We start from the raw sequence: 16,719 nt of genomic DNA on the forward strand, positions 1-16,719 counted from the left end.
CAATTGATGAAAATATCTTAGCACCGTGGAAGTTTTGTATCAATTCCTCTAATTTTTCTGGGCAATCTGTCTCAGTGATTATGATTGTGTTGATCTGTCTGGAATCAAGCACTAACCTGATGCTCCCATCTCGTTTTTGTACAATATGGAGCGGGCTGTTATATGTGGAGGTAGCTGGTTCAATAATATCGTCATCTAACATTTTAGATATCTCCTGGAATACTTTATCCCTGTAGGTTAATGGGATTGTATATGGTGGTACTCTAAATGGTTTGTGCTGTTTTACTTCAAACTTGTACTGAAAGTGCTTAATACTGCCAGTCTTAGGTAAAAATACCTCTGCTTTATCTCGTAAAATACACTCTACTTCTCTTTTACTGTGTTCCGAAATACCTTGAACTTCTTGCAATTTTTCGTTGATTTCTTTATGGACTGCTAACATGAGTTGAGGCGATTCCCCCTTTTGTGCATACCATTCTAATTCTTCATCTCTTTATCTCGCGTCATTCTTAATTGTTTGTTTATAACTGGTATCTCTTCTAATTTTAGCTTTTGCTCAAAGAGAAGTGTGACATTCCCGAATGTTACGCTACCTTTCCCCATATCTATTATCACTTGTCTCTCATTTAGAAAATCTGCACCTATAATAAAATCTACAGTTAGTTTAGGTATAATCACGAAGTTGGCTTCAATCTTTTGACCTTGACACGAAAGAGTTAACCTTGTTTGTCTCGTAACTTCCGCAGCATTGTTCCTAATAGGACCTCTTACTTTAATCTTACGTGTTTTCAGAACTGGCAATTCCTCGTTGGCATTACACTGCATGAATAAATTTTCTGAGCTCGCAGTCAGTTCACTTCCGCTATCAATTACAGTATTGACTGGGATATGCTTTACCATGGCCTTCACAATTGGTTGAATTTGAAAGGGTTGGTTCAGTTCTTCTTCTTCTTCTTGCATCAACGAATTCTCCACTGAGTCATACGTGAGTCTTTTTAGGAATTTCCCGTGTGAATTCGAACTTTCTGTAGGATAAGCTTCGATTGCTACTTCTTTCTCTTTTATTTCCTCTTGTCTATTTCTTCCTTCATTTACGCTTTCTTCAACATCCTCTACTTTTTCCTCATCCTCGTCTATCTTCTCCTTCTTCATCGCTACTTCCACATAATCGCATCTAAATGCTCTAATTATCGCTTCATAACTTCCTTCATTATACACTCCTGGAAATTGAAATAAGAACACCGTGAATTCATTGTCCCAGGAAGGGGAACTTTATTGACACATTCCTGGGGTCAGATACATCACATGATCACACTGACAGAACCACAGGCACATAGACACAGGCAAAAGAGCATGCACAATGTCGGCACTAGTACAGTGTATATCCACCTTTCGCAGCAATGCAGGCTGCTATTCTCCCATGGAGACGATCGTAGAGATGCTGGATGTAGTCCTGTGGAACGACTTGTCATGCCATTTCCACCTGGCGCCTCAGTTGGACCAGCGTTCGTGCTGGACGTGCAGACCGCGTGAGACGACGCTTCATCCAGTCCCAAACATGCTCAATGGGGGACAGATCCGGAGATCTTGCTGGCCAGGGTAGCTGACTTACACCTTCTAGAGCACGTTGGGTGGCACGGGATACATGCGGACGTGCATTGTCCTGTTGGAACAGCAAGTTCCCTTGCCGGTCTAGGAATGGTAGAACGATGGGTTCGATGACGGTTTGGATGTACCGTGCACTATTCAGTGTCCCCTCGACGATCACCAGTGGTGTACGGCCAGTGTAGGAGATCGCTCCCCACACCATGATGACGGGCGTTGGCCCTGTGTGCCTCGGTCGTATGCAGTCCTGATTGTGGCGCTCACCTGCACGGCGCCAAACACGCATACGACCATCATTGGCACCAAGGCAGAAGCGACTCTCATCGCTGAAGACGACACGTCTCCATTCGTCCCTCCATTCACGCCTGTCGCGACACCACTGGAGGCGGGCTGCACGATGTTGGGGCGTGAGCGGAAGACGGCCTAACGGTGTGCGGGACCGTAGCCCAGCTTCATGGAGACGATGACGAATGGTCCTCGCCGATACCCCAGGAGCAACAGTGTCCCTAATTTGCTGGGAAGTGGCGGTGCGGTCCCCTACGGCACTGCGTAGGATCCTACGGTCTTGGCGGGCATCCGTGCGTCGCTGCGGTCCGGTCCCAGGTCGACGGGCACGTGCACCTTCCTCCGACCACTGGCAACAACATCGATGTACTGTGGAGACCTCACGCCCCACGTGTTGAGCAATTCGGCGGTACGTCCACCCGGTCTCCCACATGCCCACTATACGCCCTCACTCAAAGTCCGTCAACTGCACATACGGTTCACGTCCACGCTGTCGTGGCATGCTACCAGTGTTAAAGACTGCGATGGAGCTCCGTATGCCACGGCAAACTGGCTGACACTGACGGCGGCGGTGCACAAATGCTGCGCAGCTAGCGCCATTCGACGGCCAACAGCGCGGTTCCTGGTGTGTCCGCTGTGCCGTGCGTGTGATCATTGCTTGTACAGCCCTCTCGCAGTGTCCGGAGCAAGTATGGTGGGTCTGACACACCGGTGTCAATGTGTTCTTTTTTCCATTTCCAGGAGTGTATATGTTGGGTTGTGTGCCCACTCGTAACTTATTTTCGACTTCTGTCGACTGCGCATTATCCTCATTGAATTCGCTTTCCCTGGTTTCCATCTGAAATAGTTCTGCAATACTCATTACTTCGTCCTTTCCTCCTACATTCGTTGTGCATGCCTCTGGTAATTCATCTTCCTCGTCAGTATTCTCCCAATTAATTTCGTCCCAACACGATATTGTTATTTTCTTGTCTTCGTTTTCATCTGGTCCCTGCGGATTAGTTTCTTCCTTCTTCTCTTCTCGTGATAAGATTTTTACTTCTCTGTTCAAGGTGCTGCAATTGTCCTGGGTCGGTGCGTCATTCTCTTTGGCATGGGCGCTTAGCTGTCAATTCGAACGTTTATCGGGGTTTGGTGGTCTTACCTCCACCTCTTCTATCTGTATTCTCTTTTCTTGTTCCGTTTGTTGATAGTGGTTTCTTTGTTGATAATATGTCGGTCTATTAGTTCTCAAGTACCCGTTCCGGTTGTCGTTATTCCCTCTTTATTAGTTGTTGCCGTTCCTGGGTGAATTATACACTCCTGGAAATTGAAATAAGAACACCGTGAATTCATTGTCCCAGGAAGGGGAAACTTTATTGACACATTCCTGGGGTCAGATACATCACATGATCACACTGACAGAACCACAGGCACATAGACACAGGCAACAGAGCATGCACAATGTCGGCACTAGTACAGTGTATATCCACCTTTCGCAGCAATGCAGGCTGCTATTCTCCCATGGAGACGATCGTAGAGATGCTGGATGTAGTCCTGTGGAACGGCTTGTCATGCCATTTCCACCTGGCGCCTCAGTTGGACCAGCGTTCGTGCTGGACGTGCAGACCGCGTGAGACGACGCTTCATCCAGTCCCAAACATGCTCAATGGGGGACAGATCCGGAGATCTTGCTGGCCAGGGTAGCTGACTTACACCTTCTAGAGCACGTTGGGTGGCACGGGATACATGCGGACGTGCATTGTCCTGTTGGAACAGCAAGTTCCCTTGCCGGTCTAGGAATGGTAGAACGATGGGTTCGATGACGGTTTGGATGTACCGTGCACTATTCAGTGTCCCCTCGACGATCACCAGTGGTGTACGGCCAGTGTAGGAGATCGCTCCCCACACCATGATGCCGGGTGTTGGCCCTGTGTGCCTCGGTCGTATGCAGTCCTGATTGTGGCGCTCACCTGCACGGCGCCAAACACGCATACGACCATCATTGGCACCAAGGCAGAAGCGACTCTCATCGCTGAAGACGACACGTCTCCATTCGTCCCTCCATTCACGCCTGTCGCGACACCACTGGAGGCGGGCTGCACGATGTTGGGGCGTGAGCGGAAGACGGCCTAACGGTGTGCGGGACCGTAGCTCAGCTTCATGGAGACGATGACGAATGGTCCTCGCCGATACCCCAGGAGCAACAGTGTCCCTAATTTGCTGGGAAGTGGCGGTGCGGTCCCCTACGGCACTGCGTAGGATCCTACGGTCTTGGCGGGCATCCGTGCGTCGCTGCGGTCCGGTCCCAGGTCGACGGGCACGTGCACCTTCCGCCGACCACTGGCGTCAACATCGATGTACTGTGGAGACCTCACGCCCCACGTGTTGAGCAATTCGGCGGTACGTCCACCCGGCCTCCCACATGCCCACTATACGCCCTCACTCAAAGTCCGTCAACTGCACATACGGTTCACGTCCACGCTGTCGTGGCATGCTACCAGTGTTAAAGACTGCGATGGAGCTCCGTATGCCACGGCAAACTGGCTGACACTGACGGCGGCGGTGCACAAATGCTGCGCAGCTAGCGCCATTCGACGGCCAACAGCGCGGTTCCTGGTGTGTCCGCTGTGCCGTGCGTGTGATCATTGCTTGTACAGCCCTCTCGCAGTGTCCGGAGCAAGTGTGGTGGGTCTGACACACCGGTGTCAATGAGTTCTTTTTTCCATTTCCAGGAGTGTAGTTGTTGCCATATTCTCTTCTAAATCCATAACCGGTTCTTTGTTGAAATCTATTGTCGTTTCTTGGTGCGAAGTTATCACATGGTTCGTAATTATTGTTTCTTCGTACTGTGTCTTGTGGATTCCACTGCTTTTGCTTTCGTTTTCACGTGCGCTTCGTCTTTTTCTTGCGTCATCCTCCGAAAATATGAACTCTAGTTCCCTTAGAATACCTTTAAATGCTTCGACGTCATTGCCTCCGCGACCTACTAATGATTGCTGGTATTTCAATGGTAGCTTCATCGCGCATAATTTAATCAACTCTCCGTCACTGTATGGTACGTCTAAGCATTGATTTTTCTTTGCCATTAATTCGAAAAATTTCACGGGCCTCTTCTCTCCTGAATTTTCAAAATATGGGTTCTGTAATAATTCGTACTTCACTCTGTTCTGTGCTTCGCTGGACCAGTATCGTGAGAGAAACTTCTCTCTGAAATCTTCGTACGATCGGCATGTCGCTGCAACATTCTGCATGGTTTCTGTGACTGTTCCTGACATGTGTGCACATTTAAAGTTTAATTTGTGTGCTAGCGTCCAGTGTTCTGGTAATCCTACTCGGAATTGATCAATAAAAGTTCGTGGATGTAATGAGTTTCCTTCTCGAAAGTGTTGAAATTTTCTGACTGTGAGGAAATGATCGTTGTCGTACTTCGTCATAGTTCCACATGAAATTCGTGATTCTTCGCCACTTTTGTTTCTGATCATTTCTCCCGTCGTTCTTTCCGGTTGTGGTAGATCCATTGGATATTGTCCACTGTAACTTTCGCGTACCCACGTTGCAGGCTGTCTGATTTCACGTATGTTACTTTCCGCCTGTGATTGGAATCGAAAATGCATGGTATCTTCGTTAATTGATAGTTTTTCCGGTGCTGTTACAGATACGGATGTGGTTGCAGACTCGATTTTGTTCACTACGCTCTTGAATGGTTTGCAACAACTCTGTTCGCAATTTCTGAAATTGTCGCTTCGTTTGCGCTTCTATTTTGACTATGCGGTTATCATATCTTTTCAGCGCTGCTTTTGTGATACGTTTGTGTAACACACTATTTTCAACAATTTCACGCGCTGTACCTGCTGCTTGTCTAGTAATTACGTTTATCTGTTTCTCTAGTTTCTTGACTTCTCCCTGGGTGTTGTTACGTAATGTTTTGATCTCGTCCTGAATGTCATTACGCAATGTTTGTACGTCCGCTTGTACTTTGTCAATGTCTGTTCTCAATTGATTGTGACCTGTTATTAAGTTTCCTATCACTTCTCGAGATTCTTTTGCCTCGTCTTCAATATGACTTAGGTGTAACTGAATTTTTTTTGTTTTGTTCTTTAATCGCACGCATTTGTCTCGTGGTTTCTGCATTTTGTTTCGTCATTTCTGCATTCTGAATTTTAATTTGGTTCGCGATTTCTTTATTTTGTCTTGTCATGGTTTCCGTCATTAATTGTAATAATTCTGCCAGATTGGTGGGTCCTATTGCGTTTTCTTCCGACGTCCTACGCTCTGTGTTTTCGCCCAAGTGCTGGTTTGCAACCGATTGCATTGAAATGTGCTGTGACACGTTTCTGCTCGCATTCCTTGTACTCTGTGGTGAGGGAGCTCTGATTACTTGTGCTATGTGTTCTACGTATTCAAGACGCAAGTTAGAATCCTCATCGACTGTCTCTCTACTTTCCTGCTCCTCTGTCGTATGCTGACTTATGTTTTCTATGCCTTGACGTACATTATCCTCGTTATGGTGCGTTATATGTCCTATTTCTCGCGATACTGCATCGTCTGTTGTACTGTCCTCTATTCTCTGTCCATTTTCATGCTGGGTCTCTACCTCAATTCGGTCAAGGTCTCGATCTGCCATTGCTAATCTTTCCGAATCCCTTATTTTCTGTTTTAAAAGCAATTCACGCGCCCTACTTCGAGTCAACATGCGCTCATACGATCTGACACGTTACATAAACTTTTTGTTCAGACGACTTGACAAACCATTCACTTACTTGTTGGGTCAGAACCAATTTGTCAACGATGTATCCGCCACCTGTGCGCTTCAATTGGAGAGAAAACATAATTCTAACAATTTTTAAAATTCATAACTTAATTATGCTATTGTCTCTGCTAGAATGTCTCACTATCTATCGCTGCAGCTATTGTTTTCAACTATTTATAAACGTTCTAATTTTTTTTACGAAAATTTTTCAACAGGATATTTTTCTGACCTAGTTAGGCATGTGGTCGACCTTCAATCATGGTATTTTACCATCCTGGCAGGGTCGCCATTTTCTAACATTCTGCGTGGTGTCTGTTTGTTCTATATCGTGTCTCCCTACCACTTTCGCGCAACGACGCTCTGAACATGTTTTTTAGGGAATTGACTAGTTTGAACTTGGGTAGGGTAGGTGTTTAGTGTTTAACGTCCCGTCGACAACGAGGTCATTAGAGACTGAGCCCAAGCTCGGGTTAGGGAAGGATTGGGAAGGAAATCGGCCGTGCCTTTTCAAAGGAACCATCCTGGCATTTGCCTGAAACGATTTAGGGAAATCACGGAAAACCTAAATCAGGATGGTTGGAGACGGGATTGAACCGTCGTCCTCCCGAATGCGAGTTTGAACCTGGGACCTGTTGCTGGTAAGGAGACGCCAGACCACACATGAAATGTAGAGTTCAGAAGAGTTCAGTGAGACTAGCGATGATATAACCAAATACTTAATGATTTCAGCGTCATCTCCACTGCACTCCCTGTAAAAGAATCTTAATACTAACTAAATTTAGTGTAAGGGGTTTAAGGCTTTCCTATTGTTAGTTATCTGGTAAAATAACGTCGAAAAAGCAGTTAAGTTTACCATTGGAAATTTTATTCTACTCACAAAACATTGTTTATAAATTGCACTATTGATAAAAGGAAATGTTTTAATGAAGGATGGTAAAAACCAACTGCGTTCAACAAAAATGTGAACGAATATTCCCTGAGTGGGTTTCCAAGTTCTACAATGGATCGAAGGATGACTTATGCCATATCACATCTATAATCTAGGTTTAAATTAAGTTTCACAAGAAAGAAAGCTATCAAAATGGTCTACAGTGACCCTCAATTATCTTTAATTACTTATCTAACTTGTCATAAATTACAGTGGCTGATGTGGCTTCTCAATAATTATATAACAGAAAAATCATCGCGTTTCAGATTTTAACTTACGTAGCAAATGTGAATACCATGAGCTTTAATTGTTCTGAGTGATGCTTTATGCGCTGTTATGCGGAATCGCGTGCGTTCATTACCTTGTCGGTGTTCGTCAGGGGGCAGTGGGCAGCACAGCTCCGCTCACCTCGCCGTCTCGGAAGCAACTCTCCCCTAACTTCTCCTTACTACAATTTACGAAGTTGGTATAAAAAAACTATCTGGCTGTGTTTTCATCTGACCAATCAGGGTTTCAATGTTAACCTTAAGCTCTGCTTACAAAAATTCTGTCTATCCAATGAGAAACGTTATACTTTTCATGGTGGGGCAATTTTTTTAAAGTTTGCAACGTAAGAGAGACGCGAAAAAGTCTCACGCTAAAACTTGCAGCTGGTGTGGTCCTTTAGTGTTATCGTAAGATCTATACTGTTCTTCTGGAGGGCTCTATCTTTTAACATGGGCTGGGGGGTGGTCCTGACATAACAGAGCCGCGAAAAAGTCTCACGCTGAAACATGCGGCTGGGGTGGCCCTTTTTGTGTTATCGTAAGATCTATACTGTTCTTCTGGAGGGCTCTATCTTTTAACATGGGCTGGGGGGTGGTCCTGACGTAACAGAGACGCGAAAAAGTCTCACGCAAAAACTTGTGGCTGGGGTGTGGTCCTAGCGGTTAGCTGGCGACATGGGTGTCCGTCCCTTATCGTAGGGCCTTCCAGCTTAACACGGTTCTGCTCTCGTTTCTCCCCTCGGAACTGCGTCTGTCTCACGGTGGGAAGGTATGACATGCATTTAGGCATTCTTGTGTTAGTCTGTGGTATTCCATTTGCTCACTCGTTACTCGTATTACTTTGGTTAATCTAATGTCACGATTTATTCGGAGCTATGTGCTGCTGGATTTGCTTATCACGTCAGGGTTTTCATGGAAGGTGTTTAATTTGCCTGACACCTTACACACTTTGGGTAATATTGTCACTTCTCCAGCGTTATGATGCAGTCACGAATGGTACTCGAGAAGAACGACTGTTGCTAACTTTCGTTTTGTAGAAGTAAATCCCTCGTCGTGGTAGAAAGAGGTCGAGCTCTGTCTCAAAAAACAACAATCCGCTCAGTTTGTTTTGACCGCCGTGTCGTAGTCTGTGAAGAGTATGTCGCTGCATTCGTGGCCTCCACTCTAGGTATAAAATGGATGGGTAGGACGGGCTTTTCTTCTGAGTCATCGGTCTTCTGACTTGTTCGATGGGACCCGCAACGAATTCCTCTTCTGTGCCAAGTTCTTTACCTCAGAGTGGCGCTTGCAACGTACGTTCCCAATTATTTGTTGGACGTATTCCAATCTCTGTCTCCCTCTATAGTTTTTACTCTCTATAGCTCCCTCTAGTTATCGTTTGATGTCCTAACACGTCACCTACCATCTCTTATTGTCAGTGTTTTCCATACGTTCCTTTCTTCGCAGATTCCGTGGAGAACCTCATTTCTTATCCCATCAGTCCACCTAATTTTCAACATTCTTCTATAGCACAATATCTCGGATCCTCCGATTCACTTCTGTTCCGGTTTTTCCACAACCCACGCTACACTACCATACAATGCTGTGCTCCAAAAGTACGTCCTCAGAAACCTCTTCCTCCAATTAAGACCTGATACTAGTAGACTTCTCTTAGCCAGGAATGTCCTTTTTGGCGGTGCTATTTTGCTTTTTATGTCCTCCTTGTTCCATCCGTCATGGGTTAGTTTGCTTCCAAGGTAGCAGAATTCCTTAACTTCGACTACTTCTTAACCACCAATTTTGGTCTTAAATTTCTCGCTGTTCTCATTTCTGTTACTTCTCACTACTTTCGTCTTTCTTCAGTTTACTTTCAATCCATTCTGCACTCACCAGAGTTTTAAATTCATTCAACAGATCCCGTAGTTCTTCTTCATCTTCAGCGAGGACAGCAATGTCGTCAACGTATCTTATCATTGATATTCTGTCACCTTGAATTTTCATCCCACTTTTGAACCTTTCTTTTATTTCCATAGTTGTTTCTTAGATTGAACAGTAGGGTCGAAAAACTGCATCTGTGTCTTACGTCCCTTTTAACCCGAGCTATTCAGACTTGGTCTTTCAGTCTTACTGTTTCCTCTTGGTTCTTGTACGTATTGTATATTACTCGCCTTTCCCCATAGCTTAATCTTCTTTTCCTCAGAATTTCGAACATCTTGCGCCATTTTTAGTATGAACGTCTCTTTATTTACTCCTCAGTCTCGCTTCCATCATCAAGCTCCTCTTACCTTTGCTAAACCCAAACTGATCTTCATCTGACAGATTGTCAGTTTTCCTTTCGACTATTCTGTGTATTATTCTTGTCAGTAATTTGGATGCATGAGTTGTTACGGTGATTATGCGACAGTTCTCGCATTCATCTGTTCTTGCTATCTTAAGAACAGTGTGGGCAATATTTTTCCGAAAGTGTGATGATATGTCGCCACTCTCATAGATTATACACACCAAATTGAATAGATGGTATTAGAAATTTGCTTCTGCCTTATTTGATCTTAAGTCTTCCACAGCTCTTCTAAATTCTGGCTCTAGAACCACTAAGTCTTTCATAACGAGTCTAATTTAGTCTTCTATCACGTAGTCGGATAATTCCTCCCCCTGATAATGGCCTTCATTGTACTGTTTACTCCTATCCACTCTCTCATCTGATTGTTCAAGTGACTCTGAGCACTATGGGACTTAACATCTGAGGTCATCAGTCCCCTAGATCTTAGAACTACTTAAACCTAACTAACCTAAGGACATCACACACATCCATGACCGAGGCAGGATTCGAACCTGCGTCAGTAGCAGTGCACGGTTCCAGTCTGGAGCGCCTAGAACCGCTCAGCCACAGCGGCCGGCTAACAGTGGAATTCCCGTCACACTTTCGTCGTTTCCGCCCTTCTTTTTGATTTCATAGAAGGTTGTTTTGACTTTAATCATTTCTTCCGACTCAGTTCGGAGCCGCGCGACTGCTACGGTCGCAGGTTCGAATCCTGCCTCGGGCATAGATGTGTGTGATGTCCTTAGGTTAGTTAGGTTTAAGTAGTTCTAAGTTCTAGGGGACTGATGACCACAGATGTTAAGTCCCATAGTGCTCAGAGCCATTTGAACCATTTTTTCCGATGGTCATTTCTTTTTTTATTTCTTCACATTTTTTTCCTGCAACCTTTCATTTTGGCTTCCCTGCATTTCCTGTTTATTTCATTGCTACGTGATTTATAATGTTGTGCCGAGCGGTTCTAGGCGCTACAGTCTCGTACAGCGCGACCGCTACGGTCACAGGTTCGAATCCTGCCTCGGGCATGGATGTGTGTGATGTCCTTAGGGTAGTTAGGTTTAAGTAGTTCTAAGTTCTAGGGGACTGATGACCTCAGAAGTCGTCCCGTAGTGCTCAGAGCCATTTGAACCATTTGAATTTATAATGCTATATTCCGTCTTTCTCTGAATATTTTTTTACTTCCTTGTTTCGTCGATCAATTTAAGTATTTCTTCTGTTACTCAAGGTTTCTTCTCAGCTACTTTCCTAGTACTTATGACTTTCCAACATCTGCGGTAGCTCTTCTTAGAGATGTCCAGTCCTCTTCAACTGAACTGCCTATTGTGGTATTTCTTAGCGCGGTATCCAAATCTTTAGCCAACTTCAAATGCTTTCTTCGTACCTGCAGTATCAATATTCATTACTCGCTTATTTTCCTAATGTCACCTATCGAATACGTTATTCCGCTGTTTTTAAACATTTATTAAATATTAGCGCTGAATATTAAACATTGAGATAAATACTTACCAACGTGCATACTGTCGTGTGCTGAAAATCTCTTTTTCGTACCTCAGGTTGACTGGAACCAATATGCCCAACAACTGCTTTTGTTGTGGTGGAATGAGTTCATTCAATTCGTATTTTGGAACCAGAGTAAATTTTTGCTACACAGATGTTCAGCAGAGGTCGACTGAGTGCATGCATGGACACAACTGCCAGAGTAAGAATATTCCACTTCGAAAGCCTTAATAATTACACTGGCTTATTTGTTCAGCTGCAGTGGGATGGGGATAAAATATGACGGTTACACATTTAAGCAACTGAAATGATTTTGAAAAAAAGCACTAAGAACCTAAAAAATGGTTCCAATGGCTCTGAGCACTATGGGACTTAACATCTGAGGTCATCAGCCCCCTAGAACTTAGAACTACTTAAACCTAACCAACCTAAGGACATCACACACATCCCTGCCGGAGGCAGGATTCCAACCTGCGACCGTAGCGGTCGCGCGGTTCCAGACTGAAGCGCCTAGAACCGCTCAGCCACATCGGCCCGCACCAAGAACCTAAATCAGGATCATAAGATGGGCATTTGGAGCGTATTCCTACCGAATTGAAGTCTACAGGGTGTATGTCTGTAAATACGGTGTAAGATGCATTTGGGGAATCAAACTTCGAGGCAGGCTAAAACTGCAACTCGAAACCGAACCTCGCATTTCGTGGGCAACGCTGTTAATGGTTGAGTTATCCAGGCACTATCCACTGCCTACCCAAACACTTTCAATTCCGTCAGTACCTTTCTCATTTGTACAATATCCACAACGTGACTGTGCTGCAACTGTTTATCTCTGCTTGGGAAGTACCACAACACTGCGCATCACACAGGTGTAACTAAGGAACCAGGCAACTAGCGCATATATTTAGCCGCCCACCATACCTTACTCTTCCGTGCTTGATAGGAAGATAATGATGCACTGTTCAGATTACATTACTTTCTGCCAATATTCATTACTCTGCATTGTATGGCGTATCATCATGCGGATTTTGTTCTGTTTTCCACCACGACTTGCAATTTTTTGGTATGCTCATTAAATGTGATGTGTTTCGATCGGATGAAACGTTAGGAACATATAATTAGTACACCATTTCATAGGTTTCCAATTCACTCAAGATTTATCGTTGCAACAATGGATTTGGAGTACGTGAAATGATTTTATTTGCGGATTAATTGCACAAACCGTTCTGAGGTACGAGGTATCGACCCATGCTGAAACACCCGTATTAGTACGGGATGTAGCCTTAATAGGTGTAAGTAGGCTGTTTAGGTTTTTATGTTGGTAACGCCACGTAGCGCTCTGTATGAAAATCGCTGACTGCGCTATGTGCAGTCAGTGGCTGGTTAGACTCACTGCTGGAATATTCGCTAGTGTAGCGTTGGGCAGTTGGATGTGAACAGCGCGTAGCGTTGCACAGTTGGAGGTGAGCCACCAGCAGTGGTGGATGTGGGGAGAGATGGCAGAATTTTTAGAGCGGAAGATTTGGACGTGTGTCCGTCAGAAAAAGGAAGTTTGTAAGACTGGATGTCATATATATTATGACTTTGGAACACTATTAAGGTAAATACATTGTTTGTTCTCTATCAAAATCTTTCATTTGCTAACTATGCCGATCAGTAGTTAGTGCCTTCAATAGTTAGAATCTTTTATTTAGCTGGCAGTATTGGCGCTCGCTGTATTGCAGTAGATCGAGTAACGAAGATTTTTGTGAGGTAAGTGATTCATGAAAGTTATAGGTTATTGTTAGTCAGGGCCATTCTTTTGTAGGGATTATTGAAAGTCAGATTGCGTTGCACTAAAAATATTGTGTGTCAGTTTAGTGATGTTCGGAATAAGTAAAGAGAGAACTGTCTGAGTTCGTCCAGTTTTGCTCAGCTGTTTGCAAATTAAATAACGTCGGAGTTTTTCCAGCACTGTCATTCTTTACATACAAAGGGGAAGTTTCACAGGCTTCACTCTGGCATCCAATCTATAGTACAGGTGGCGAGTACTGTCCTAAGATACGTTATACCATGCCTGCGCGACGTGTTCACTTAGTTCTGTAAGACTTGTTGGTTGCCGAACCGCATGAGTCACTTTTCATCACATCATATCCCACACGTGCTCAATTGGGGACAAGTCCGGAGGTCGTGCCACAGTTAAGTTGCTGCAGGCATTGCGGAGCACGTTGAGTTTCACGGGCAGTGTTTGGGCGAGCATTACGTCATCATCCTTTTGCAAGGAAGGCAAAAGAAGAGGTTAACAAAATTCTGCATGTGTCGAGCGAATATTAGCGTCCCCTCCAGAAACAGCAATGGTGAACGGGAGTTATCGCACCATAGACCATAAGACCTGGGTGGGGTCTCAGACGAATGCACTCTACGAGGCAGCGCTCACAAGGTCTACGTAGTACGCGCAAACGACCATCACTGACGTGTAGGCAGAATGTGCTTTCATTGCTGAAGACCATTGCTCGCCATTCCATCTTCCAAGTGATCCTCTGACGGCGCCAGCTGAGCCATGCACGTCGATGTTGTGGTAGGATAGAGGTGTGCGTGCCCGTAGTCTCACTGCTTATAGCCGGCTTGCTACTGTTCGTGTGGACAGTGTGAGCTCACAAGCCCTCATATCTGTGCTGCGGCAGCTGTACGATCTGTCACCGCTGCTCTGACATCACGACCATCCTGATGGTCATCTATGCCGCGCGGACTTCCAGAACTTCGCCTACAGTTGTGAGACTGCTCATGTGACCAATGATAGCAGCATCGTTGCACAACATACGCAGCACGACCCTCTCGTGTGGCAGTTCTCCTAAACGACCATCCCGTCACTCGAAAGACCACAATTTGACACTTTCGAACTCGCTCAGTTGCCTGCAGGAAGCACGAGTGCATCTCTAACATGGTTGCCTGCTTGCTTCACACGTTTGCAGCACACTCAGCCTTCTGGCTGTGAGCATTCCCTATTAAAGAGTAGGCTCAGAAAACGCTCAGGTAGCTAAGCTACTGCGCTATCTGTTGGCGGACGACGTTGAAACCATTATCAGTACATCTACTGTCCCCCAGGTGGCATTTGCCGTCATAGGATCGAAATCGACGTCGTCTTTCCAGGTGCAGTAATTTTTTCCGGCATGATATATTTCCGCGTATGTTGTCATTATCATAAATTGCTTTTGTCATCTTTCTGATGCAATGAAGTCTTGGTCATCTTCCTCGTGCATTCTTGTCACACATTTTCCCGCTATTAATTGGTGGCCGAAAACTTCCGGCATAAGAAGTCACGCTTATTCTGCCAACAGCCTTGTCAAAGAGGGCGGAGGAGCGGACAGAGGTTCAGGGCACTCTCTTGTCCTTGGGGTGGCAAACTGTCCCTCAATGCGGAAGAATCAGCAGTGATCAACGTATCAGGATGCAGAAAGCAATAGAAACCACTGCACTAAAGACACACAACGTGAATCCACAGGACATGTGGCCTGTAAGGGAAAAAATGTCATAATGATCTCTCCATAGGCAAAAGACTCCGGAATAGTCCCCCCTTCGGATCTCCGAGAGGGGACTGCCAAGGGGGAGGTGACCATGAGAAAAAGCATGAATAAGCAACGAAAGGATAACGTTCTACAAGTCGGGGCGTGGAATGTCAGAACCTTGAAGGTGGTAAGGAATCCAGAAAATCTGAAAAGGGAAATGCAAAGGCTCAATCTAGATATAGTAGGGGTCAGTGAAGTGAAATGGAAAGAAGACAAGGGATTTCTGGTCAGATGAGTGTAGGGTAATATCAGCAGCAGCAGAAAATGGTATAATGGGAATAGGATTCGTTATAAATAGGAAGGCAGAGTGTTTTACTATGAGGAGTTCAGTGATATGATTGTTCTTATCAGAATCGACAGCAAACCAACATCGACAACGATAGTTCAGGTATACATGCCGACGTCGCAAACTGAAGATGAAGAGATAGAGAAAGTATATGAGGATGTTGAAAGGGTAATACAGTACGTAAAGGGATATGAAACTCTAATAAAATTATAAAGATTGTAGCAACCAGTCGCGGAAACATAATTTATTTATCTTGTTGCAAATCGATTTCGACTGATATCATCATCATCGGTGCATTTTTCTAACCGACACATGCCATAAGTAGAAGTACTGTCCTTGGCAGATTTCTATCATGAAGGGCAGTACTTCTACTTATGGCATGTGTCGGTTAGAAAAATGCAACGATGATGATGATATCAGCCGAAATAGATTTGCAACAAGATAAATTATGTTGCCGCGACTGGTTGCTACAATCTTTATAATTTTATATTTCACGGTCGCTGCACATAATGGGAACCTTATGGAGCCCAACATTCGAAAATCTAATAGTCATGGGGGACTGGAATGCAATTGTAGGGAAAGGAGCAGAAGAAAAGATTGCTTTGGGACAAAGAATGAGAGAGGAGAAAGAATAATTGAGTTCTGTAATAATTTCAGCTAGTAGTTACGAATGTTGTGTTCAAGAATCACAAGAGGAAGAGATGTACTTGGGGAAGGCTGGGTGATACGGGAAGACGTAGGCTGAAGTTTAAGAGATTAGTCAGGAAGAATCAATACGCAAAGAAGTGGGATACGGAAGTACTAAGGAATGACGAGATACGCTTGAAGTTCACTAAAAAGAACTATCACGGAAGATGGAAAGAAAAACAGAGGTACAAAGAAGATAACTGCGAAGAAACCATGGGTAACAGAAGAAGTACTACAGCTGATCGATGAAAGAAAGAAGTACAAAGTTGTTCACGGAAATTCAGGAATACAGAAAAACAAGTCGCTGAGGAATGAAGTGCAGGAAAGCTAATACGAAGTGGCTCAACATGTAGGAATGTCAAAACAGCCCTCGTTGGAATCAACAGCAAGGGTGGTAAAATTAAGAATGCAGCGGGAATTCCACTGTTAAATACAGAGGAGAGAGCGGATAGGTGGAAAGAGTACATTGAAGGCCTCTATGAGTGGGAAGATTTGTTTGATGTGGTAGAAAAAGAAACAGGAGTCGATTTAGAAGAGGTAAGGGATCCAGTATTAGAATCAGAATTTAAAAGAGCTTTGCAGGACGTAATATCAA

The sequence above is a fragment of the Schistocerca cancellata genome, chromosome 8 (assembly GCF_023864275.1).
Source record: "Schistocerca cancellata isolate TAMUIC-IGC-003103 chromosome 8, iqSchCanc2.1, whole genome shotgun sequence".
Taxonomy (NCBI): domain Eukaryota; kingdom Metazoa; phylum Arthropoda; class Insecta; order Orthoptera; family Acrididae; genus Schistocerca; species Schistocerca cancellata.